Consider the following 27,131-nt stretch of genomic DNA (forward strand, 5'->3'; position numbering starts at 1 on the left):
TGAAATAAGATTTCTTTCCCTCAGCGCCACAAACTAAAATGATGTAAGTGCAAAATCTCTGTAGTAAATTAGCGATAAAAGAATAAAACAGTTAAACGAATATATTTTTCATGCTTGAGGGCTGTGTGTTTAACAGTTTTCTAACTGTTCATTCATTTATATAAAAATACTTTGGTTATTATCTACTTGAGTTGAAATTAGATATTTAATTGACTGGAGGGAATGAAATTCGCTCACTTTTAAATAAGGCAATGATTTAAAAATATTCCTGTAAAGTGATTTGTAAGACCACACCAGCACTAGTTCTTGGCACACGTCCTTGTCTGTGTATATATTTTAAAAGCAGAGTTGTTTTTACAAATGTAGTACTGTGAGAGCTAACTTCTTCAGAAACATGTTTATCTTAATTAGGAAAGTCAACAGACTTCTAATGGGAAGAAATGCGTATTTTTCTCTGTGGTATCTAAAGCATCAAAGGCCTCGTTCTCATGCCAAACCAATCTTCCTTCCTGCCTGCCTTTCAAACCCAGGTGATTGCAGACAGCTGAGCAGACATTTTCCCAAAAGCTTCTATTGACCTGGCTCCAGTCCTTTCCCGTGCTCTGTCTCCTTTTCTATCCGCATGTCACTTCTCTTTCTCTTTCTGTGTATTTGTTGTATTTTTGCCTGAGGAAACCTAGGGATATTCATGGCACTGAGGCAAATAATGTGGAATTAAAAACTAAATTCTTCAGGCCTTATCCTAGCAACAGGACCATCACCATCTGTTCAGAGGACAGGACTGCCATTATCCGCTGCATTCTTTGTACGTACTCCATCACCTGTGAGGGGAAAAACATTGCCCCTTATCCTGGGGTCTTTGTTTAAAAACAAAGTCGTCTGCTTCTTTCTGGTACCAATACATTTCATAAATGTGATATACAGTACATTTAAAGGGATTAGGCAGCAATAAAAGCCTTAAAAGCTTAAAAAAAAAAAAAACTAAGGGAGGACATCTGCATGCTAAACAACAAAAGCAAATATTGTTCAATTTAAATAAACAGTTGAGATTAATTGGTAAAAGTTCGTACAAATTCCTCCATCTACTACCAATGGCAGTAATGCAAGCACCACACCTTTGACTTTCAGACAATTTTCCAGCAGTAAAAATTGTGATTAAGGTTTTGTTTAATTTAAACGCCTAATTTAAAAATCTGCGTTCCCCCATGTGCTGCAAAGGCCATTTTGGCTGCTCACAAACACTCCTCCAGCTGAAGTCCCAAAATACAGCAACAGAAGCTGGAGGGCTGCACACCTTTTATGCTGGGAAAGCGTAAAGTTGACAAAAGAGCTAAAATATCACAACTTAATTTGAACCCTTCTTCCGCTCTTTAGGATCATACTCCTTACTACTCATTACTTTCTGCTCTGTACATTTGAACAAGGGGAAAAGTGAATGAGAGAGGAAGAGGTAAAAATCAGTGAATTAAAAAAAAAAAATTCCTGGAAATAAGAGCAGCAGTCTTGACCTCTTATTATGTTTTCAGTTAAAAATTATAATTTATAAAAGCTGGTTGACTGTCTGTGTTGTTTTTTATGCCACTTATAAACAAAGCTGCAGTCATATTTATTTCTCAGGGCGTACAGACACATTTGTGGTATGTAGCTTGGCAACATAAATTGGTAAAATCTGCCTGCTCCTACCAAATCTCCAATGGGCTCTTCCCATCCCATGCAACCACCAATTCAAAAGCCAAGGGCGCTGCATCTCGTCCTCCCAGGGGGAAGAGCAGGACAGAGTGAAGCCCCCCAGCTCCTGTCAGCCTCATCACCTTCCTCTTCCTCCCCTCAGGACACCAGCAGCAATTGCAGGCCCAGAAGGAGCAAACTCTGTGCAAATGTGGTACCTTCATCCAAAGGGTGCGGGAAGGGATGGGAAGTCATATCCTTTGTATTGCAAGTGAACTCCTCCTTCTCCTTCCCACTTTCCACATCCTTTTTCCCATTTCCAATTTTGTTCATTATCTTAAGTAGCTTGCTCCTGCTTTGTTGAAGGTTGGGGGCCTAACAGACAGAAGCTACGATCCTGCTTGGTGGAGCACAGGACAAGAGCTGTCCCAGATGAGCTTTCAGCATCACCTGAACACAGAGGCTAGACCCAGCACATCCTCCTTTTTCAAGCTAAAACTCAAGTCTGTTCAGCTTTTTCTCATGAATATTTACAAGGATTGAGAACACAAAAGAATCCAAGAGAAATGACCCATCATTAAAAAAAAAAAAAAAAGGCTAAAAGTTGCCCTAGACTATTCATTTCTTATGCTAACGACTTCCACTCCTTGGTCAGGCAATGGCTAATGCTTTGGCTCGGCCAACCAGGTACCCAAATTTAGGGGAGCAAAGGGGTCAAAAGCAGAAGTAAAGAAAATCTTCCACCTCGAAGGAATTAGGATGAATTGTTCTACGGAACAAATAATAAAGTCCTACTCTGACATCAACTTCTCTGTAAGCTTATGTGTGAGTGGGAAGCTTCCTCAGAAGCACAAGGGATCCCAGATGTCCCTTGGCTCTGGGTAGAGGCTGGTGCTTTAATTTAGCCCAAGAGGATTCAGCTTGCTCTGCATCTAGGTGGCCTCAGATAGGATGACAGTTTGGCCAAATATGAATGTAATTGTGTTTTTTGAAATCGCCTCTCAATGGAAAAATCCATTTTAAATGGTACTACTTCAACTTAATTATCCATAGTTTTGTCAACACCGACATAAAGATTTATTTTAAAAACCTTTGAAGCATTGTTTGGATTTTGGCTTTCTTACCAAACTACTAAACTTCTCATCTTTGCATTCTTCCAATATTTCATAAAAGTAATAAACTGTTGTACACATTTACAGAACAAAAATGATGTTGCCTTCACTGTCGAGAATACAAAATACAGATATTAGTATTCACATAGTTGTATCATCATTATAGACCAGCCTTAAAGAAAATGAAAACGATTGAAGCATTGTATTTCATATGGAAAATTGGGGGGTGGCAGGAGGGGAGGCTGGAATGTAAATGTAGGGTACTGGAAGTAAAACTCAGTAAGGAACTAATATTTCTAGAAGTGCTAAAGTACAATATAGAGACAGACTTAATGAGGTCCTACGTTCTTTTCTAGTTTCAAGGAGGAAATTGTTAGTAATTTAAGACAGATAAAGAAATCCGCTAATTAAAATATTCTGAGATGAATGGTAGGTTCCAATTATTTTCCTGATTTGACACGATCTAGTAACAGCGTAACATAACAATATTTTACGCAATATCAAGGGATTTGGTAAAAAGAAAGTACAAACCAAATTGGAATTTTGAGGACAACAACAATAGAGTGCTCACAGACCAGTTCATCACTAGATTCATCACACTCAGAAGCTTCAATGAATACAGAAATGAAGAGAGGGAAGCCTGATGTTGAGGAATAACTGGCTTTCAATAAGAATAAAGTTTGCAAAGAAGAGCGTTAATAGATAAGTTTTGAAGGGTTTACACCACACCAACTAGATACTGTGCACCTTCTTATTCTGTAGTTTCTACTCGATGTTAGAGGTGCTCCTCTTTTTTGCATCATCTACATGTCTCACTCCCGATTTCTAAATATCTACACATATAATAAAGCACAGAGCTCAAGTTTTTCCCCTCCAAAAATCCATCACAAGTCAGCAAAAGGTTTGCCTCCTAACTTGATACCTGAATACCAATAGCCGTATAAACTTCGTCTCATCTCAAGTGTCATTTAAGGTAGCATCACAATGACTGCCGAGAGCGCAACCCAAGGTTATCAATAAGTGAACTGAACTGTCGTCAGGGCTAAAAGTTCGGCTGCTCTGGCAGCATGGGACAGCATGACAGGGACCTAGAGGGGCTGCTACCCAGCTTGGGGAGAGCTCTCACAGCATGACGTGCCTGGGTTCAGCCACGGAGGACAAGCCGTATCTCAGTTTTACCACTAGCGAGATGGATATTAAACATTTGTCTCGATCCTGATGCATTGCCAAGCATTGTATTTTAGAGGAACATTTTGAAAGCTATAGAGAAATACAGATGATCGCCGTGACTATCAAACCAACGCTTAGCTGCTGTTGTACGATGTGAGCATAATGATAATGGTGAACGTTAAAGACATTTTAAAAGCTGCTCACTACTTCAGCGAGCTGACAACTTCAGGTTTTGATTCAAGGTCTCCAAGCTGCCCAGCCAATCGCTAAGAGAGGAGGTGGGAAAAAGAAATAAAAAGCTCTTTTGGTGATATGGTGTTTCTTCAGATAGACCTAGTAGTCCTGCACATTAATAGAGTTCTTAGAGAGTCGTATGAGAAAGGGGCAAACAAAGGTAAAACACTATTAATTAGGGAACTCGTTTCCTTGAGGAGACCACAAGGACCAAATGGCAGAAGAAGATACAGGAGCAGCTGATGGGGTAGGAGTCCCAGGGAGGACGTGGAGGCCGGGAGCTGCGGGTGCTCGTCGGAGCGGTGCCAGGGCATGGCCGCCAGCGGGGAGGTGGGGACCCCGGCCAGGCGGGGGCTCGCGGCTGGAGCAGCGTTATCCAGCCACGGCCCGGCAGAAACTGCTTCTGTTGCTACTGCTAATGATGAATACCATATGCTTGGCTCTTGCTATTATAAAATAAGTTACATTGCTACTGCCTATGAGTGAATCAACTCTTTTCTTTCGTTAAAATTAGACATTTATGCCCGTGCACATTTTCTCAAAGCTACTACGTGGGCAAAAAATGTTTTAAAATTGAAATATCCTCCAACTATGTCTTCTTTTTTTGCCTTTCATCATCTTATCACCTTGTTCCATCCTGAGCTTTCTTTCAGATTCTCTTTCCCTTCTCCCAGACAATAATCCATAAACAGAGAAGAGAAAGAAAGAATATGGTAAATGAGATCCCATTTTATTTTTTCCTTCTGTTACTTTGAACCAGTTCAATTCACTTTAGTTAAAAACAACACGTGTGACTGGTTGCCTGGATTTAGGGAAATCCTTCTTTAGACATAGGGGAAAAAATGTTTTCTATACACATCTAATTTTATTCAGCCCCCCACTATACGAAGGATCAGCTGGTTTATTAAAGTCGTTTTGGCCACCACTTATTAATTTATCAGAGGAAAGGAACCTAATGGATCCACTAATTTCCATTTATAACTTCATATCCAAACAACTTATTCTGGGGTACCAGTAAAGGGGATCAAATCAATGGACATGCAGTTAATTTAATTGGCGTGCATCTTGCAGGCCTGTCTGCTTAAATGCTACAGAAATATTTTAAAGTTTCACCATTTGAAACCGTTGCCTTCACAACTGCGTACTCTGTGCAGCCGTGAAAGAGAAAAAGACGTTGCTTTTGTTGTTGTTTTTCAGTCAACATCCCCCTCCATTTTTTGAGTACATTACCATATACGTAAATATTGTAATATTGCTGCTGTAGGGACACTCAAACACAAAAGCAAAGCTGATTTACGATTTTTCCATGTCTTCTCCTACTTCTGGGGTTTCACTAAGATCAGTTTTACCGGGCTACTGTCAAGTGAAGCAAAGCTCCTGGGGCAGCGCGGTGTCAGCGCAGGTAGGAGGAGAGTGACACAACTGAATGCCAGTAAAGACCCCTTCTTCATTCTCCTTCTGACAAAAGAAACCCACATATTGTTTCAAAGCCTGCTATAAAAAGAAAACTGGTAGAAAAAAAAAAAAAGAAAAAAAGAAGAAGAAAAAGACTGGCAGCAAGCCCTTAACACAGAGACAATCCATTGCAGCACCTCTCCCTACTTATTTTATGCCAAAACGATTTCCTATCCACCTGTTCATTAAAAAAAAAAAAAAAAAAAGATAGAGCTAAAAGTATCCAGTTATTGTGAATCAGAGTCGCAGGGAAAACTAATACCTTGGCACGCAGCCTGTAGGAAAAAAGAACACAATATATTACTTCCGTCATACATGTAAGAACTACAGGGGATCATTTTCATACACTTGAATAGGCCACTGTTAGCGATCAGCAGTTGTTTGGCCAAATTAACCCCAGGTCTACCTCCAAAATGATTATGATTGCATATTATAATTAACGATGACACTAAGGATATTAGGCTCAGAAGGGGTTTTGTTTGTTTGAATGAGTGATAGATTCATTCCATTCAAGGGTAGGTGTTCATGGCACACTTTCGGCTTACGCATCTACATGAAACCCTTAAGATAATCTTGCGGCTGATGGTAATTCTGGAAAAATGGGAAAGGGAGGGGAGTCACTTCTGGATTTTAATCTTGTTTCTGCTCTTACGGAGTGAAGTTACCTCAACACTTCTTGGTTGAACTCTAGTCTATCATTTTAATTAAACGTATCTAAGCAGTCATCGTGAAGCCTAGATCAGGGTAATAGGTCGGCAAGCTTAATATTGGCGTCTACAGGCAGCAGGGAATGTCTGCGGCAGGTATTTATGGCATGTGTATGTGCCTTAGTAAAACATTTAGAAGTTTTATGCATGTATAACAAATGGGGGGGGGGGGGGGCGGGGAAGAGATCTAAATTACCAGACCAAATCCGAGCCCTGACTCCAAAGTTTAGGAGTCTGAGTGACTACAGATCTAAACTTACCTGTCACCAACCACTATCTCTAAAATGAACCAGCACCTGAAGTCACATCCCTTGAAGTTAAGGGCTTTTGAAATTTGGCTCCGGATTTAAAACTTGGCTGCAATCACTTTCTTTTTGTCTTTCTACTCCCCTCTCCCCTCCCAAAAAAAAAAAAAAAGAACCCCCTCTAGGAGTAGTTTGAAAATTTGGGCCTTTGGAACTCATAACTGTAAACAGCCCCAGATCCAGTGCTGGCTTCATGTCTAACCCGACATCACCACCGCAGAGAGGTGACACACATTGCTGGAAGGGGTTGCAGCAGCAGGCTCTAGAAAACTGAAATCACAGAATCAAAGAATCATAGAATCGCCTAGGTTGGAAGGGACCTTTCAGATCATCTAGTCCAACCATGAACCCAACTCTGACAAAAACATCACTAAACCACATGTCTAAGCACTATGTCTACCCGTCCTTTAAATACCTCCAGGGATAGTGCCTCCACCACTTCCCTGGGCAGCCTGTTCCAATGCTCGATAACCCTTTCAGTGCAAATTTTTTTCCTAATATCCGGTCTAAACCTCCCCTGGCACAACTTGAGGCCATTTCTGCTCGTCCTATTGCCCAAGTTAAATACAAGGTTTTACTTCTCAACTACCTTTTCTTTCGTGCTCAAAAACTCCAAAGTGAGAAATAATAGAACAAGAGGCAGAGCTATGGCTAACTCATTCCTGGACAGACCATTCAAAGTAAAGGATTGGTTTTTTGTTGGTTTGGGTTTGTTTTTTCGGTCGTGTGTCCCCCCCGCCCCCTCCTCCCAAATAAGTTTCTCCCCCTTGATCCAAAAAGCAGAGGCAAGTGAACAACAGACACGGCCCCAGAGGTAGTCTTTTTAACTCTGAAAGTCATCTTCTTGATCCTCCCGCACTGCCGCTATAGATTTACAGTTACAGTTCACCCATGAGAAACCAAGCAAACAAGAATCTGCACCACAGCACAAAAATTCTTGAACCGCTGCACTTTAGAGCACCTGCTGATGGGTTGACAAGATGCATTATTGCATTGCCAAAGCGTCATCTTCAGCACTGGATCTATCAAGAGATTTGTGCACGTTTTTGGAGGGAAAAAAAGCAAGTTCCAAGATTATTTTTTTTTCCTTTTTTGTTTTTTTCCTTCCCACTCAACAGTTGCACTTCGTCGGTAACTTTAGAAGAATTCCTTCTAACGCCATGTAAGAGCAGATTAAAAGTCCTTTCTGTGAAGCCATCAGTTACAAACTTGGAGACTCAAAACAATGGTTTGAGACTAATATTTGCCACCACCAAAAATTTGGGCCCATGAAGGAATTACACTTCACTTTTTGTTGAAAAGCTGGTAATAATAATTGCTTTACTTGTTATACTATTTCAACTGCATAAGTCACATACGCACAAAACAACTGCCAAGTGAAAAAAGGCTAATATTGGACCGCAGTAAAAACTTAATTTTCTTGTCTTCGTTTCCGTATTTAATTTTACACTTTAGTAGTCATATAGTAGTTAATACATACAACTAAAATAAACTGGAGTTTTATGAGGGAAAATGCAAACTCTACTAGCAGATATTTGTTCTTTATTTTCTTTTGCATTCCTATAACTGCATTGTGTTGCGTAAGTCTGTTGCAGGTATTGTGTTTATAGTCCTCTTATCTAGCCTAAAAATAAACATCGTAATTAGTTTAGTTGGCCAAATTTTCCATTGTTAAGATCTATCCACCTGTAGTTTTAAATACGGCAGCTACTTGACAGAATATATTGATGTGCTTTAATTACTGCTGAACGTTTCCTGTCTATTTGTAGGCACTTGGAGAAACCCAAGGGGCATAATTTACTAGAGTCCAAACTGAAGTCATTTGACAGGATGTCACAGGGAATAATCCTGGAATTATGAGTGTAAAAACAGGATATTGAATAGCACAAACCGGTCCAGTCCTGGCAGTTTAGCAATACCTGAATAACCAGAAGAATCATAATGGTAATCTCCTAACCAACACAGCATAGCTAAACCAAATGATTTAGGAAATCTTTCTGGAAAGCTCAAACGTTACTAAACTCCAACCAAAGCACGCAGAAAAGTTTGAGAGAAGGGGAGAGAAGAACCACTCGTGTCCCAGTGTTTCCCCATTTCTCGAAAGAGGCAGGAATCAAACCTGGAGTTTTTAAAACTAGATAGAAATGTAGAAATGCATTTTCATTTTGTAGTTAGGAACTATTTAAAAAAAAAAATTAAAAAAATCCAACTTTCTTCAGTGTTTTTGTCTCACACAGGAGAAGAAAGCATGGTACAAGTTGGAAGAGATCATATGTGCTACTCCAAGCGCAGGAATTACAGATGAGCTGTTTGCGTCGAGGCAATTCCTCATTTCTTTACCTGGGCACTTTCTTCCCTGGGGACTCAGAAACAAGGCGGGTGCCCAGATGACACGCTTTTGTCCTGCCTGAACCCGCGGCATGTTGTTTTGCACATGTGGCAGCAGCGGTGGCGGTGGTGTGGCAGAAGGAAAGTCACAATAGGACCAGGTATCTACAGGGATGGAACCAAGTCGGGGAGGTCACAGGGAAGTTCAGGAGGTGGGGGTGATGGGGAGAAAGAAAACAGGAGAGAAAAACCTGGTTGACAAGAGGAATGCTGACTCTGAAAAAGAGTCAGAGGAAGAAAAAGGGGGCAGGGAGAGAACACCAAGCTGAATTATATTGATTAGGGGATACGAACACTTGCAAATAACATGAGCTGGGGACAGTATGCTCTGGGGTCCCGAGAAGCTTACCTTCCCGTTTGTAGAAACGCATCTTCTTCGACTGCGTGCTGACAGGGAGCAGGTGAAAGGGAGAAGGTGTTGAAGGGGGGGAGGAAAAGTGGCTCCAGAGGTGCACTAGTGAAACTGGATTTCAAAAGGACATTGTGCTTAATTCAGCATGCAAATGCTCTTGACTATATCTAGAAAGAACGCACAAAAAAAATTCCTCCTTCTCCTCCTCTGCTTACAGACAGATACTCGGTTCAGTAAGTTGCTAAGCCAGGGCCTTCGAGAAGGGAAGTAGAGTCATTTGGTGATGAAAAATGCCTGTGAGGAAGGAAAAGACATACATGCATTGTGAAGAAAGACCACAGCCCCTGGATTTATTATATACATAATAATTAATAATGACCCATTTTTTCCTATTCCAGATTTTGAAATTCCTTACTCACTTTAATTAAGTTCACTCTAAAAATAGGATGCTGTAGAACAAAGAACGTTTTTACTACTTTAAAAATGCAAGCTTACTCACTCGCTAGGATTTTCCCAGCTCTCAGTGCTTTCATACAAAGAGCTATTATGACATGATATAAATGCGCTATCAATGGAAGACATTTTTAGATAAAACTTGATAATGTAACATTTACTGATTCCATCTGCCAAGACAGATAAAAAGAAGGAGACTTCATAGGAAAACACACAGGAAACTTAACGGCAACAACAAAAACAAGCATAGGCAGCGTAGACACCACTTGTTGACCTACAATCTTTGTTCGTTAAATTCTTTCCCATAGACACAGGACTTGCTTTCTTCACCAACATGGCTCTAGGATCTTCCATTTCAGCAATACAGTTACGTTTACTTGACAGCATTCAGAAATTATCTACATTATGTATTTTTAAAACATCCTAATTCTGTCTTCTGTACACAACTTCAATGATGAAAAGCAATAGGGTGCTACATAGTTGCCTAAACACACAGCCAGTCCGATAAGATCTCCTTTTGCTGAGGCACCGCAAAGCCCATCAACAGCGCTTGGCTCTTAAACACAGCTCAGAAGCCTTAGGTTTCCCTTCTGCATCACAACCCTGATTTAAATTCAGGGCAAAGACTAGCATCCCCAACGAAGAAGAGCAATTGCTCTTTAAACAACTTTTGTAAACGCTTCCTGAGCTAACAAGGGACCGTAGAGTTTGCTTAGGTGAAATAAAGCAGACGGACAGACCTCCCCATATCCTGCTTTGGTTCCAAGATTCAATAATGAACAAGGGTGTGCAAAGAAATTAGAGTGGTGGAAGTGCCAAAGGTATCCCTTGGAGATGCGTATATCCCGTTGTCATGTAAAAGAGGTCTTGAATGATAAAGAAACAGAACCCAATTACAACTGGTTCCATGCTAATCTAAGCCAACGACTTAACTGTAGACTTTGGATGGCATCATGGTGCCCGCAGTAATTAATTCACCTCTTCCTTCCCAAAACACGCTAGGAAATTAAATTTCCAATACTCGAATTAATTTGGCACTAGAAGATACGAAAGCATTTGGAGTTACCTGGCAATCCCTTTGAAGGCTTGCCTTGGATGCAGCGCAGGAGTGTGTGCTGCCTCGCGGAGGCAGAGACACGGGCTCAGAAACACCATTGCCATGAAAACCTGCATTGTCCCACAACCGTCACTGGAGAATGGAGCTTCTCCCAGCCCACGGTCTTCCTTTGGGAACAACGGAAACAACCAGGCAAGAAGAGAGCAATTGGCCAAGGTGAGGTGTTTAGATGGATAAACTCCCAATCTTGGTGTTCTAGGCCACGAAAAAAGAGATAATATCCATATTAAAAGTGAATAAGCTCTTTTCAGTCCATTATACCATTAAATGAACATCTCTCTGGCTTTGTGAATAGGTGGTGATAAGTATGAACTTAGAGGTGTCGAGTAATTATCTAGGCTGTGAGTTTAAAGTGAAGTCTACACTGTAAAGCAAGTTAAAGTCAGATTTTAAGTGATTTTGGATAATTTTCATGTTTGGGCACTGAAGTATTCCTAAAACCATTTTCACTGAAGCTTGAATTCCAGTTAATGAGAAGAATTTTACATGCAAACAATCTTAGACTGTTCAGAAATAGTCCCGCTAATTATCTTTTCTACTTTACAGCCAACATTTGTAAAATTATGTACAGAAACATCACCAAGATTTTAATACCGTCAGCCTCATGCACTCAAATTATACCAGCAAACCAGTAAGTGGTCAAACTTAGCCTGGTATTTCAGCTCTGTGGGGAGAGCTGAAGTTGTTTGGTAGAAGCCTTCATTGTTTTAAAACATTTCTGAAAATAAATAATCCTCCACAATTCTGAAATCAAATTTTTGGGGCTAGTTGCAAAAATAATGTGCGTGTAAAGATGTCACTAAGTATCCAGCAGTAATTTACCAAAGTTCACATAAAAAAAAAATAAATAAAAATATAAAAAAAAAGGAAAGAGAAAACAATTTTCATCCCTCCAGTTAGCTCTACTTTCAACCAGACTTTCTATCTTCTCTTTCTCAGACTATGGTTGTCCGTGAGCCTTCAGGAGGCATGAAGCAGCAAGGTGCTACATCACATCTCCGGGGCACGAGGAGGCTTTGCCTCCCAAAACCCACAGCCGGCGGATGCTGAACCACTGCAGCGCATCACACTACGAGATTTTGGGTGTGGGACAGCACCCAGACGGCATTTGCTTTACCTCTTCGCTATTTGTTTCTGAATGAAGTCCCGTTTTCAAATAAAAAAAAAGCTAAACCCTTCATAAAAGGCAGGGATGTGGCAGAGATGCATCCTCCTGCATCACATCTGATTTCTTAATTTTTTTTTCTTTTTAAAGAAAAAGGTATTATCTGTCACCTCAAAGGAAAAAAAAGAAAAGTTATCTCTGTACTAACTAAACTTAATTTTCTGAATTGCAGCTTTTTTTTTTTTTGCTCAGTAGAGGCGGGGCGGGGGGGGAAAAACAACAACCCTTGAGAAATGGAATTTTGCCCATAGACTGATGACTACAGATCACATTTCTAGTGGGCTTATAACCTGCTCCAGTGAAAACATAATTTTTAATTTGCTTTTAGGGTTATTTATTTTTTTTATTATTACACTAAGGGTTTATAATTTAACGTCAAACATAATTTTGCACGAATTACGAGACTGCACTACGATGCTGAAGATAAGATGTATGTGACTGGTTGGCAGGGCCTCAAACTAGGTTTCTGAGAAAATGGATCACTAATTGGCAGGCTGCCATCCCCTACGCTGCTCAGTGCAACTTAAAATTAAACAAGCCATCTTTTGCAAAAGAGTTGCGCGCAACATCCCCCCCCATAGCGCAAAGAAAAATAAGTATCTTTTAACCATCTTATATTTACCAATTCAGACCATACAGGCTCCATTCAATGTTAGCAACGCATGGTAATATTATTTTTGTGCTGTTCTTTAAAAAAAAAAAAAAAAGCTATTTCTAAGTGTTTATGCCTTTAAAAAAAAAAAAGACATTTCAGGTACCAATTAAAATCCTAAATTATTGGTCATACCACTTCATAAAAATCACACCAATTTTGATTAATTGTAGTTCAGCCATTTAAGAGCCGAAAAAGCATGACATTTTACTATGATGTCATTTTCCCATTCATTCCAGTGGTAAAAGTCCTCCACCACAGCTACAGAAAGAATAATATAAAATTAAAGCATGGAAATGATCAGAGGAAATAATTTTGACAATGAAGTAATTTCCTCGATTGGTTTTAAGTATGACTTCTTTGTCAGCTTTAAATAAAAAAATAAAAGATGCCATAATTTTATTGAACTTGCATGGGGAATGAGTAATGTGCGTGTGTAAGAAATGGTGTCAGTTAACTTCAAATCAAACCATATGCTCGAGCCCAACTAGAACAGAGCACCCCAAGAGTAAACCCAAATCAAACATATACACGGGAATCACGAGCCAAAGGACGGTGTCTTCAGAACCAAGTATTGCTGAGAATAAAACCCACAAAACGTTGGATGATGAGATCAAAGGCAATTCCTTTGACAAATAGACAACATGGCCTTTACTCAAGTTCTCATTCAAAGCTGTTAAGCGATATCTTAAATTTCCTATCAGAAATATCTGCAAATTTTGAGGATTTTTCTTCTGAATAGGTAATTTCAAAATTTTACTGTTAGATTTATTTTTTTTTAATATTATTCTTGATTGCAGTTGAAAGTGAAGCCCTTGCATATGTTTGTATTTTCGTAGGTGCCAAACTGATGCTAGGATCCAATCCAACTTCTTTTGAAATCAATTGGAATTTTTCACTTGACTAGAATTCAAGCATCTGTTATTAGCGATTTCAGAGAGAGAGAGGAAAAATAAAAGTCAAAAATAATCCAAAATGTGGAATCAGGACACCAAAGTTTTCTCTGTAGCCTATTTTCCTTTAGAAATTGAATTATTTGTAAACTGTATGACTTCCCAAACGGGTACCAAAGCTGAGCAAAAGCAGGCAGTGATAATGTTCTTGTGGAAAAAATTTCTATTCCAAAAAGCGGCAGCATTCCCCATCGAGGCCTTGCTGGAACACCAACGCTTCTAGTTCAGCTAAAGATTCAAAGTCCTCGCACAATCCCGAACCTGCAGTAGGATCCAAGAGCAAATCTGTGGAACGAATTTCCCTTTACAGCAGTTTACATCATCCCAAAAATGCCTTTTGTCTGGAAACAAAACAAAACTTCCCATCATTAAAAAAAAAAGCTGAGAAAGCTCTCACATTTTGAATTTTTTTTTTTCTTTTTTTTTTTACTTTTCCAAGATTCAAAGTCATCAGTTCCTCCATGCAGATAGTATAAGATAACACATACCCAGAGATCAAGAGCCATCTTTTTGGATGCAGAATGTGTTTTTTCATTACCAACCTCCAAGTTAAGGAAAATGTAAATTTAATTCTGCATCTCCAACATACCAAGCCAATGACTAAATATCATACTTTAGCGCGTCAGAAAAAGAGGGAGTCCCCACTGAAAACAATACAGCCCAGAAATGTTTCAACTGTAAGGAAATGAAATTTCATGGGGAAATAAAAATAAAATAAAATATAAAATAAAATAAAATATAAAATAAAATAAAATATAAAATATAATATAAAAGGAGAATCACTCTGCCTGGGCAGAGCTGCATGGAGTGAATCATCAGCACCAAACTGGTTTTGCCTGAAAAGCGTGCAACAGTTTGTGTATCCAGGACGACGTTCGTTTAGCAAACAGACATCAACAGAATTTGCCGAAGAAGAGCGCCCATATGTTTGGGGCAGGGATGCGACCTGGGGGAGGAGGAGAAGCCAGGCTTCTTGCAGAGCTGCCAGTGGGGCTCCGCTCTGGTCCCGGCTGAGGGTCCAGCTCCTCGCGCAGGGCTGACCTGGGCAAAAAAGGATTTACCACCTTGCACATCCCACTGCGATTCACCGACTGGAAGATGCAGTTGGGGCAGCAGCTGAACTTCAATTTACCTGGGTTAAACCGTTACTATTTCCCAATTTCTTACATATCGCCAATATAAGACAATTTCTTATATTTTCTTACATTTCTTCTTACAAGACAAATTCTTACGTATCACTAATATGTTGATCTACATGAGGATAGGGAGGCTCTACAGAGAGACTTGGATAGATTGGACCAATGGGCCAATGCTAACGGTTTGAGCTTCAACAAGGCCAAGTGCCGGGTCCTGCACTTGGGCCACACCAACCCCATGCATCGCTACAGGCTTGGGGCAGTGTGGCTGGAGAGCTGCCTGGCAGAAAAGGACCTGGGGGTTCTAATTGACAAGCGGCTGAACATGAGCCAGCAGTGTGCCCAGGTGGCCAAGAGGGCCAGTGGCATCCTGACTTGTATTAGAAATAGTGTGACCAGCAGAAGGAGGGAGGTGATTGTCCCCCCGTACTCAGCACTGGTGAGGCCACACCTTGAGTATTGTGTCCAGTTCTGGGCACCTCAATACGAGAGAGATATCGAGGTGCTGGAGCGAGAGCAGAGGAGGGCAACGAAGCTGGTGAAGGGCCTGGAGAATAAATCTGATGAGGAGCGATTGAAGGAGCTGGGACTGTTTAGTTTGAGGGAGAGGAGTCTGAGGGGAGACCTCATCGCTCTCTACAACTACTTGAAAGGACACTGTAGAGAGGTTGGTGCTGGTCTCTTCTCACAGGTAATTAGTGATAGAACAAGAGGGAATGGGTTCAAGCTGCAGCAAGGGTAGGTTTAGGCTGGACATTAGGAAAAAATTCTTCCCAGAAAGAGTGGTCAGACACTGGAATAGGCTGCCCAGGGAGGTGGTGGAGTCACCATCGCTGGATGTGTTTAAGACTCATTTAGATGTGGTGTTAAGGGATATGGTGTAAGGGAGAACTTTGTAGAGTAGAGATGACGGTTGGACTCAATGATCCCAAGGGTCTTTTCCAACCTAAATGATTCTATGATTCAATGTTTGCAGCAGAAAGATGTTTGCAGCTTCCACAGGTTTGTTGCACCTCTCTCCAGGCAAGCCCTGATGCTTGCACCCGTGATCCCCGAGATTGAAGCTGCGTAATCCCCTCCGGCTCCCCTTAAATAACAGAGCAGCAGCAGAACAAGCAGCATTTCTGAGACCCTCGGCACATGCCTAAGCACCAAAGGGCTTAAACCCCTGAGTCTCACTCTTCTAGCGACCCCAGGCAGAAGCAAGGGAAGGGCAACCAGCAATATTTTCTGTGCTTATGATAACGGGATGCGTGTGATATTTTATTTAAATCATTAAATTCCTGGTAATCAAATATCACAGCCACCACGGGGGACAGAAGCCATTGCTACTGTGCAAACCAAGCACAAGAGGGGACAACACTGCAAACAGAAGACCTGGAAATGCAGAACCGGTAGAGTAGGTTCTCTATGCCTTTAAAATTGATGGCTGGTTTTCCTTGCCAAAAACCTCATTTCCCATCTCAAACTGTAAAAAGCAATCAGAACCTACCCGGGTTTTCATTTTTTCTGCATGTACGTGGGATATTTTGTGAGATGATTTTCATGTCCAATCTTGTACTACTGGAAGTCACCTGGATAGAAAGTCTCTTTATCATCCGTGGGCTGTAGAAAGTCCTGGCAAGTGAACTTTAGCAAGCTTTAAGAATTAACTGCAATCAGGTTACCATTTTGTCCAAGTTCCACAATATTCCTGGTAAAAGTCTAGAAACTGAAAGCGATACTTCCACAAAATGATTTCATGTAAATGTATAAATTCAAGTTCAGGACTTTCTCTTTTCATAATGATTGACTAATACAAACCTTTTGGTTTTGCTTGAAATATCCAAGTTTTTCTCTCTCTCCTCCTAAATTATGTGCATAATCATCTTTTCTCTTTCCCAGATTGCTCTAATGAGTATACAGGAAATAATATTTCAAAAGACTTCGACAGACTTGTGAGAGATCGTTCCCACTCTTGAATAATTTTATAAAAATATTTTTTCCGTTCTAGTTAAGAATTTTTTTTTTATAGTTTTATTCATGCCTATACTCCGCCATAGCGCACTGTAAGTGCCTCGCTGATCCCTCCCCTAAGCAGCCAGAAACATTTGAAGCCATCTCTTCTGCCAGCAGATGGGTAAGCCACATCAACGACTGATTTTGGTGTGGTGAGAAGTGGCTCCTGTGTTACTTACAGCTTGTTAATCCAGCAAAAAGGTGTCCAACTCATCCCTGGAAACTCTTCCAGTTGTCCTGGAATTGGCCTTCAGGGCCCTCCCATCTCAGAAGTCATGCCATAAAACTCTCTTTCTGCCCATTCTCAGACACACAGAAAGAACATTTTCCTTTTGTGACTCGTCCAACCAGCGGGTGACCCAGCTCACCTAAAATCTTTAAAAATGACAACAGAATTATTTTACAATTTGGTATTTTGCCAGAGTTTTTGCATGAACGCAGCAACCCATAACAGCGGCCTGACACAACCACAAGTCCCCAGACCAGCATCCTCCCACCACGTCCAGGTACCGGTGGGCCATTTCCCACCGAAGCACATTCCGAGCCCAAGTGCCACACACACTCTCATTTTCCGTTCCCCCTCCTTTTCACAAAAATAAACAAACGCAGCCCAACGCGGTCAGCACAGCGACATGGACCTCCAGATTCTTGGCAGTCTTAAAGGCTCTACATAGGGCTGTTTCATCAGTACCATAATATTAAAAAAGAAAAAAAAAATGTAAACTATGTGTCATCATCTCCCACCTTTGCACCTGTCAAGAATATTTTATTTTAGAAGTAATTAATCAAAATATTTACGTGCTCTGCACTGTTTTTTCGACTGGTGGGTTGGGTTTTTTTTCCCCTTCAAGCGGCTGCTTCTGAAGCAGTAGGAATATGAGAGACAAATTTTTAAATCCTTCAATTCTCACTTTCTAGGCGTTTGGGTTGTTCGTTTGTGGGTTTTTGTTTTGTTTTTGGTTTTTTTGTTTGTTTGTTTGTTTTTTTTTTTTTTTTTTTTTTTTGTCCCCTCCCCCCCCCCCCCATCCCATCTGCCCCATGAGTTTTAGGGCTTTTAGATGCGCAGAGGCAGCGGGGCTGGGTACCAGGAGTGCAGGGGCACAATCCTGCTCCCATCCTGCTGCCTGCCTGGCGGCGAGCCTGGCTCTTCTTCCTTTCCCTCTAACTTTTTTCCCCTTTCCCATCTATTTAGATTCCAATTGTTCAGGGCAGGGACCGCCTCCACAGGCGGGCGGTTACCCTGTGCAGGGGCTTGCCAGGGCCTCCTCCGGGCGTTATTTGATGTAAACGCAGACAGAACCTGCCACCGCGAGTCACACAAAACACGCGTGCCGCACGCTGGTACACGTTTCTACTGTTTGCACAAAATTACCAAAACCTCCAGATTTTCAGCTGTTACTAAGACGCTTTTTTTTTTTCCCCTCCAAATTAAACATATACCAAAAAAAGAAAAAATAAAAAATTGAGAAGATGCTGAGTGTGCCAATGAAACACAAGCTATTTCAACAGTGTAGTTTTACTTCTCTGAGAAAGAAAAGAAAATACAAGTCTGTCTAGTCACAAACTCCACGTGAATCATTAGCAAACAAGATGCTGTTACCCTGGGGCTGCTGTAACTTACATACACGCTCTCCTTACTATTTCAAGATCTTTGAATTTCTTTTTTTTTTTAAATTATTATTATTTTCTTTTTCCTTTTCTTTCAGACACATGTAAAAGCCTGCATGGTTGAAATAAAAAATAAAGCAGGCACAGATGGTACTTGAAAGTCCAGTAGACTCCAGTACGGCACTGAGCGGAACCAGTAGGCCAAAAATACTATGGTCAGTATCCGCATAGGAAAAAACTGCAGAGGTTTGAATATCTTGAAAGCAGAAAAAGTTTAGGGGTTCTTGGGCAAAGAATTATTTTTAAGGTTTACATGCAGGGCCTTCGTCCTCTTTTCCCTGTCCAGCCAACTCCCATTAGCTTTAATCAACGTTTCCCCTGCCTAAGTGCAGGCAGAGTAAGGCCCCCTGTGCCTGGTCGGTCGTGTCCATTAATTGCATTTCGAAGAGGAGCACAGTCCTGTCCGACTCCGGCAATGATGTCTGTTAGAAAACATATCTCTGTGCTAACAAGAAATGTCTTTCAGTCGAGAGAAAAAAAAAAAAAAGCGCCTATATAAGCCAACATCCATCTCTGCACATCCTTGCTTCATCAGTTTACATTATCCGAGGTACAGTTTAATACCTCTTATTGTATAGAACATTCTCTCTAAACAGCACATTTGCTGTTTGCAATGGGTAAAAGCAGTTTTACCATTTACGTCGCTACCTTAAATGAAAAAGAAAAAAAAAACAAACCAAAAAAAACCCAAACGCATCTCGTGCCTTCAAAAATATTTCTTGAGACAAGAACAATCGATTTAAGTGGAACCAACTTCCCAATGAAACGCGCTTGCCACTACCAACACTGCTCAGTGGAGACTCAAGGAGAGGTGAACTTATTACTAGTTTAATCTAGCCATATTTGAGATAAAGCAGTTCATATTTTCAGAACCGAAGAATCAAAATTATAATTGTTTTTGTCATTTGCACAGCAATTTTACTCCTGAATGCGTTGTTTTAGGCAGGAATTAATAAAAATTGCATGCGCTTCAGGTGCTGTGTAGCTCACCCTTTTCCACACAGCCCAGCCTGGAGCTGTGAATGCTCCTTTTCTTATTATCAGTTAATAATTCTCTCTCATTGAGGCAAATTAGGAACTTGACTGTGTTAGAGAGTCCAGAACGCTGCTAGAGGCAAAAAGGGGCTAAATGGCAGAAATTCCTCTCTGAGCAAGATGCATGAAGCACAACATTGTGTCCACCACAAAAGCTGCTCTGTATTTTTGATCCTTTCTAATTTAATTAGCCCAAGAGGTAGCGCATTAATTTGCCAAGAATTCTTCTGATGCGAAAGCTGCCCTCATTGCAGCGAAGGGAAAAAATAACCTGCCTGCTACAGTGGCATGCCAGTAATGAAAGGGGGTTATTTTTGTGTTACAAATGGCATTGCAGGGTTACAAGAGACCTTTAAACCTTTTTATCTCTGGTTGGGTCATATGTAACACAGTGTAACACAAAGCACTAATTAACCAATTCTGCTCCAGAAAGCTTTTTTAAACGCTTAGAGTAACACTGTTAGAACCCAGGTCACAGGCACAACTTTTTTCATTATTATTATTATTATTTAGGGGGAAAAAAAAAAAATCTTACATGCTATATTAAAAATAGCATTAAAAAAAAAAAAGAATCAATCGGCAGCAGAAGTCCTGTTCCATGGGACTCCACATCCCAGACATTTGTCCTGGCTTTGTTTTCTTTATGTTTAACGATATTCTTTATGTGGGCAATCTGGAGCCTTCAATTCCCTTAGCCTGTCTCTTGGCTCTTAATGCTGTATTTGTTTGGTAAATTGTCTCCATGTTAATCTTCTTCATCAAATACTTGGGGTCAGATTTGAAAATCTTTGATCAAATCTACTACCACCCAAGCTTCTTCACTGCCATGTGCTTCTGATATGTTCTTATGCACATTAACGGGTCATTTACTCATTAAAGAGCAATGAAAAACATGCATAGTAGGAGAAGTCCTGCAGGAGACTTTGAACTGTTTATTAAATCTATGAAATAATTTCTCTCACTTGCCTTTTTTTTTCTTTTTTTTTTTTTTTTTTTTTTTTTAGAGGAGATAAGAATGTTTCCAGGAGGATTCCTGTATGCTGCACAGTCTCCTTTGCTGCATTACGAGGTTTAAAAAAATCACTCTGCAAAACAAAAGCTCTGGCATTAGCAGATCCATCCTGTAGCACCAAGAGTAAATGACAAATTAAGGAGATTTCATGCTTTTCTAACACAGAAACCAAAGGGCACACCAGTTCTTCAATGTGCTGGTAGTCTGCGCCACCACATGTCAAAGTCCATAGGAGATCCGCACCCTGGAGGAAGGCAGGATCTGGCCACGGCTCCTTCGGCAACATCCCGTGTACCTGGCTCGGCACCCAACGGCTCTCATGACGCGGTTCAAACCCTTCGCATCCAATAACCTCATCCCCATCTACGTGCTCTTGAATTCTCTGCTAGAAGAACCGTAAAAACAAACACTAAGGGCTTGAACTAAAAGTAAATATTTCCAAAATGGTTTACGAATCCTTTTCCTGGAGCGGCGGCGGGGCAGGAGCAGCACGGCCAAGCATGTGGGATGCGTTGGGGAGACAACCTGGCGAGGGACCGGCGGAGGCCAGCGGAGATGCTCAGGGCATGGGCAGGATCGAGTCCTTCGCCATTACTAGCCAAGAGCGCTATTTACTTTTTAGCGGTTTTCAATAATGTGTTTTTCTGTTGTGTTTGAGGTCAGAGGGACCACAGAGCGAGCCACTTGCAAATCGAGTCTGAATATTTTATTTTGGGATTCTTTTAGCTTGCATAATCATTTGGTTTATGTTTATATTTGCCTTCTGTTTTATAGCAAACGGCACCAAACAAGTTCAAGTAAATGGCTTAACCCAACGAAAAGCCCCTTTTCCTTAAGAAAGCAAAACAAAAAACCCCAACCTTAATATATTGGGAAACCTGGGGGAAATACAAAAAAAAAAAAAGGTGCTCTATCAACCCCAAATAAAGACTTCTTCAGTTATTAATAATTAATTTCTTAAAGCTGCTTTTTAACTACTTTTCACATCAACATCTCCAGAGACTGAAAAATATATTCTTACAACAGCATGAACATTGCCCCCGTACATTATCGCTGGAGAGCTGGGTTGGGGTTTTTTTGGTCTATCAAAGGGACAACTTGTAGTTTATGGACTAAACCCTTTCCCTGGATGTCCTCTTGCCATTTCCGCTGGCTCTCTAATGTATCCCCATCACCAAATTCCGCACGTGCATAATTACATTGCGGGAGGCATCGCACAGGGATCTACCAGTCACTCTGCATCAGCAAAACAAAACAAAACCAAACCAGAAGAATTCACACTTCCAGGCTGCAGCTACAAAGGAACCGTGGAGGATCTGGGTCTTGTTTTGGCCTCATTTACAAAGATATTGTGCTAAAACTGATAAAATGCTGCCTGATGATGAACTCAGTTTGGAGCCGTCTGCCTGTCCGCAGGGGAGGAGAGCTGGGAGCTGCTTGAGCATCACCCTTGAAAACCCATCGGAACAATCCCATAAACAATGGAGCGAGACGACCGTTGGACGCGACAACGGGCTGGGCGAGAGCCTTGAAGTCGATGGGAGGTTTGGCATGGGTTTTAATTAGGCCAGGATTTCAGCCAGTGAGCTTTGGGCTTTGAGCAGCCCATTGGGAAAGAGGCCAACCCCGGGAAGAAAGAAGTTGACCAGCAGGAAGAGGAAGCTCCCGGATTTCCCCACGGCGGCAGCTTCCTTTCTCCCGGCGCACAAAAAGCGATGAACCTCACGCCTGGGCTAAGTGCGAGCAGCAGCGGGGCCCAAACCACAACAAACAAAACCAGGCACTGATTTTTTTTTTTTTTTTCCCCTTCCTCTGCATGATGCCTGGAGTGAGATGCTCGCAGAGGAGCCAGCGTAGGAGAGGGGCTCTGCCAAAATTGGCTGCAAACGCTCAAAACCAGAAAGCAGAGAAGCACAAAGTCAAGCGACTCATTTGAGCCATGGAAATCACTATGGGAATGCTTAGAAGTAATTTGTCTGTGTTTTAAAACCACCTCATGCCACCACACCTGGAGAACCAGCACATCAGAAGCTGCAGGGTTAGTAGCTCTTCCCAACTTTAAACACCCCCTGTTTTTTCTCCTAAAGTTATTGCTGAGTGCTGGAGTTTGAATTTCAGAGTCACAGTAGGCTCCCGAGATAATGCTTAAGTGGAAAACGCACTTTTCTCCTTAATGCGCCTTCCGAACAAGGGGAAACACTGCTAAACAGGGGAAGAGAAGAAATCTTGCTGAAAACACACAGGAGAAGAGTGCTGATTACGTTATCAGATGCAAAAAGTACAAGAGTCACTAGGTGGGTGTACAAGAACAAATTAATCAATACGTTAAAAAGGAAAAGCAAACCAGGGAGGAAACCTCTGCTGTTGGGACTAGTTCAGTGCCTTCTACAGTCAAAAAGTTCTTCTGTCCTCTAATCCTTACGGTCATGTCCGGCGTGCACGTGGTAGCTGCAGCCCTCCCTCCGCTGCCCATGGAAGGAGATACCCTATTGAAGCACTATACGTATTTTGGCAAACACCTTTCCCCTCAAGGTGAGGACATTTACATTAACTAGAAAAGACACTGACTTTTTATTTCATCTTTAAAGATTTTGGGGTATTCATCATCAAAACAACAACGACAATCTCCGCCACACCACCTAAGATTTCATGAGACCCAGAAAAAAGCGTTAGCTTAAAATTTTAGTCATCACTAAAAGCCTGCCATCAGAATAGAGGAAGTTTGAAGAAACTGAGACAGCAGACTGAGATTAGAAAAATAACGTATTGTAAGCAAAGCAAATTTCCATGTTCACGCAGCTAACTCTGCACACGGGGCTTGCAGTACTTCAGAAAAAGTAAGAGGTTTTGCTAGTTAAAGCAAGAGGGTTTTGCTGCCCAAAGATGTCCAAAAAACCCTGGGAACAACTCCCATAAAAGTTTTCCAGTGGAAATTCTTGTTGAATTCATGCCTAAAAATGAAACCTTTAATCTCCGTTTCATTTGTTAAGAACATTCATATCACCTTTTGTCTGAAGACCTCTAACGGCTTGGTAGGGATTAAATTAATCTTTAGGGACATCTGCTAAGGGTAATATCACCACCACCTTGGTTAGACAAACTAAAAGCAGATTTTTATATGTATATTTTGTAAATACAGATCTTTATCCATCTATAGGTGCATGTACACGTACACACATAGACCGAGTTCCCAGAAAGTAGGTACCTGCTGCTGCATTTCTTTTCAACTTACCACTGAAAATATCCAGCACCGTTGAAACTGGAGGTCGAAACTTGCAAGCAAAAGGCAGAAAACTCAAGTCTTTCGAGCTAATCACAAGACCTAAATCCTTTCGTGTGCATACGGGATAAAAACACATCAAAGAGCACATGTCAAAGGAGATGACGTAAGTCATCTCCATTATTGGCATTTTATGAAACAGTGAAAGCAGCCTTAAGTAAACAAGAGGCTGGCAGAAACAAGTTAATTTAATAGAGGTGTCATTTTTGAAGATGAGCACTTGTACTCTAGACAGACATATTAGGGTATTTTTGCAAGCATGAGAGGTTCACCAGTAATTACGCAGTCTCCTCTGCAGATTTCACTGAATGTAAAACCTCTTCATTTTCGCAAAGCCAGTTTCCTGCCAGCAGTTTTAATTTCTCTAGCTACACCAAGTGCATGGACACGCAATCATTTTTTGGTGGGAAATACATAGTTTTTCAAAGCTCTGGTTCAAGTAAATAGGATATTGCTGACCTTCACAGCCCCAAAACATTGACATATCACCTGCAAGACCCACCTTCAGGAGCGTCTCTTACTGGAGGTGGAGCATTTTAAATGTTTCCAGCAAGACAGATTCTTGCATAGAATGGAGTAGATACGAAGTATCTTGAACGTGGAGAGATATATAGAATAAACAGACACCAAAACACACGGTAGAATAAATCTACATTCACGGGGAAGGCGTCTCAGGTATCGCACCACGTAAACCAGGTTATGAACCAAGCGCTGCCCTTTAGGATTTTCCTTAACTGCTTTGAACCTTATCCGCCCTGCCCCATCGCACCATAAATATTGATGCTGTAAGAAGAAGCTACAACTAATATAGATATTTCTTCTCTTCTCCTCCCTTTTTTTTTGTTTTAAAGATAGTCTGAAAATCAGACTTTTTTTTTTTTGGTACCAAACAGAAGCAGATCAAGTATTTTAATTACTCTTGGGTCGTTTGCACTCATACAATTTCATACCCACATATCTTTAATATTTATAGCAGACACTAAAAAGATTTAACATATGTAGTGGTTTTCACCAAGTAACTCCACACTCTTCCTGAATACAAAGATGTAATTTGTCACCATTTATACAACCTGCTAAAAATCCAGCCAGTAATTCATGTGAACAAGTTTCTCCTCTAAGATTTAATTAAAACACAAATGCCTTGCACACTTCAAATTGTAATATCCTGTACATGTATTTTAACTACTGCCTGATCAGAGGGGGGTTTTGTAAATAAGATGCATTCTCACATCTGAAGAAGTTCTATGTAATTAGCTGAATGCAATAAAATACATATTTCAAGAAGACCCTAAAATAGCAACCCTAATGAGAAGCATGTAAAATAGAAATAAAACATTTAAGAAGTAATAACAGCAATCAGTGAAACCAAAGATAAAGACAAAGTAAAAAATAAAAAAAAAAGGCAAAATACTATTAACAGGGCAGCAATTTCTTACGTTTTAAAGAAAAGTTCTTATTCTTTGGAGAATACCGTGAGGAGTTTTTCAGAAAGGAATCCATAAAACAGGAAATTTACCGTAAAATTGAAACGGTACCTCACATGGGATCTAGTGGTTGTTTTACAGCGACTGCGTGTGCTTGCTGGTTCAATGAATAAAAAAAAAAATAAGTTATGATTATGATGCAAAGGGGATAAAAGCAGCCTCAGAATATATAATCTTTTTTTCCTCAATACTTCCTAACTAACATATCCCCGTTGCCTTAAGAGCCTTTCACGTTAACGAGAGGTTAAAGCAGCCGCTTTTGGATGCTTGCGTTTGTGCGGGTGTCTATCTGGAGGCTGTGACGGCTGCAGAAGGCCACCCACCAAAGGCAACGCGGTGCCCTCAGATGCCTACACAGAGCTCCAACTAAAGCCAAGGGGAGTTGTGTGCCCATATCTGAGGGATAGCTGGCCCCAAAAATCTGTTTCTCAAGTTGCTGAAAATCTCCCTGGAACAAAATGAAAGTGATAATAGGAACAGAATATAATAAAATAACTGCGCTCTCTAGAGACCCTAAGACCACATCCTTTGTTTCTCTGAAACATTCCTTGGTAACTTTTCAGCTCTGTCACTTTTTATTGCCTGAGCTCAACAGTATTCCTGTCCTCATCATCAGCTCTTTTTTTATCTCCGGTCTGTAATTTGTCAGTAATCTCTGTATCTTAAAAAGCAGACCCAAGCCTTTCTCCAGACCCTTTTTCAGAAAGGGAAGACAAATGTGAAGAGGAGGCATGTTTGACAAACTGACGCTCAGCAACAATTCCTAGGAAATACGGACATCTTTTTCTTCGCCGTTGCTCTTTTCCGTTTTATCAAAAACTATGATTCATAATTTCTGGAAACTGGGGCCAAGTGGGGTGAAAGGAACTATTAATAACCTAAAAATACACATGCCTCAGTCCTGTCACCGATGTATGTTAAGCATTGCTCAACACTACAGACCTTCTCAGAGATGCTTCGCATTTTCGCCGGCCAACCAGGAGGACGTTAGCTGAGACCTACCAGGAATGTTTGCTTATTTGAAGTTAGATTAACAGTGCGATTAATGGCACAAATAAATACTGCCACTCCGCCTTCCCCAAGTTATCTGCTGTGCCCCTGTTTTTGCAAAGGCTTGTTTGGGCTGGGTAATACCCGGTACATCTTAACACTTCTCCATATTAAAAAATGAGCCAGCAGTCTCTGAACAAATCTCTCCTAGAAATTAATCGGTTTTATCTTTACTTTAAACACAGGTTAGTTGAAATTCATCCTGAAAAAAAGAAAGAGGGATGGTAAGAAATGGTTACATACTTGAATCAGTTTGTGGAATCTGGCTGTATTTGTGGCTTCTATTTTTCTGGGAAGGAGGTCTCAAATGGTGTCAGTGCATTTCTTGTATTCTCTAGTCCTAAGGGAAAGTTGACCTTATTTTCATTTTCCCACTGCCTGAGCCTTTGGTTTGCTGCAGAATTCCAGGAAGAACTTCCTGCAGGAGAACAATATCTGGCACCCATCGAGCTGACTAAGTGAAGGAGCAGTATACTAAAGGGTAGGTCAGCCTCGAGTAAATAAGGTAAATCATTGTTATCCTGGATACGAGACCTCTGAGGCAAAGCTGTAACACCTTTCAGGAAGCTAAGAAGAGCGAGCCGAGGGCTGCTGCTCTCTTAGTAACAGTAAATGGACAGAGGGTCATTCTGTTATAATGCCTGTTGCGCTTTTACTGCACATCTTTATTCTATTAAAAAGGCGGCATCAAAAGCATTTCCACTTAACTTCAGGCTTGGGAGACAGGGTTTTCTTGG

This window comes from Rissa tridactyla, chromosome 7, assembly GCF_028500815.1.
Source record: "Rissa tridactyla isolate bRisTri1 chromosome 7, bRisTri1.patW.cur.20221130, whole genome shotgun sequence".
In the NCBI taxonomy this organism is placed as follows: Eukaryota; Metazoa; Chordata; class Aves; order Charadriiformes; family Laridae; genus Rissa; species Rissa tridactyla.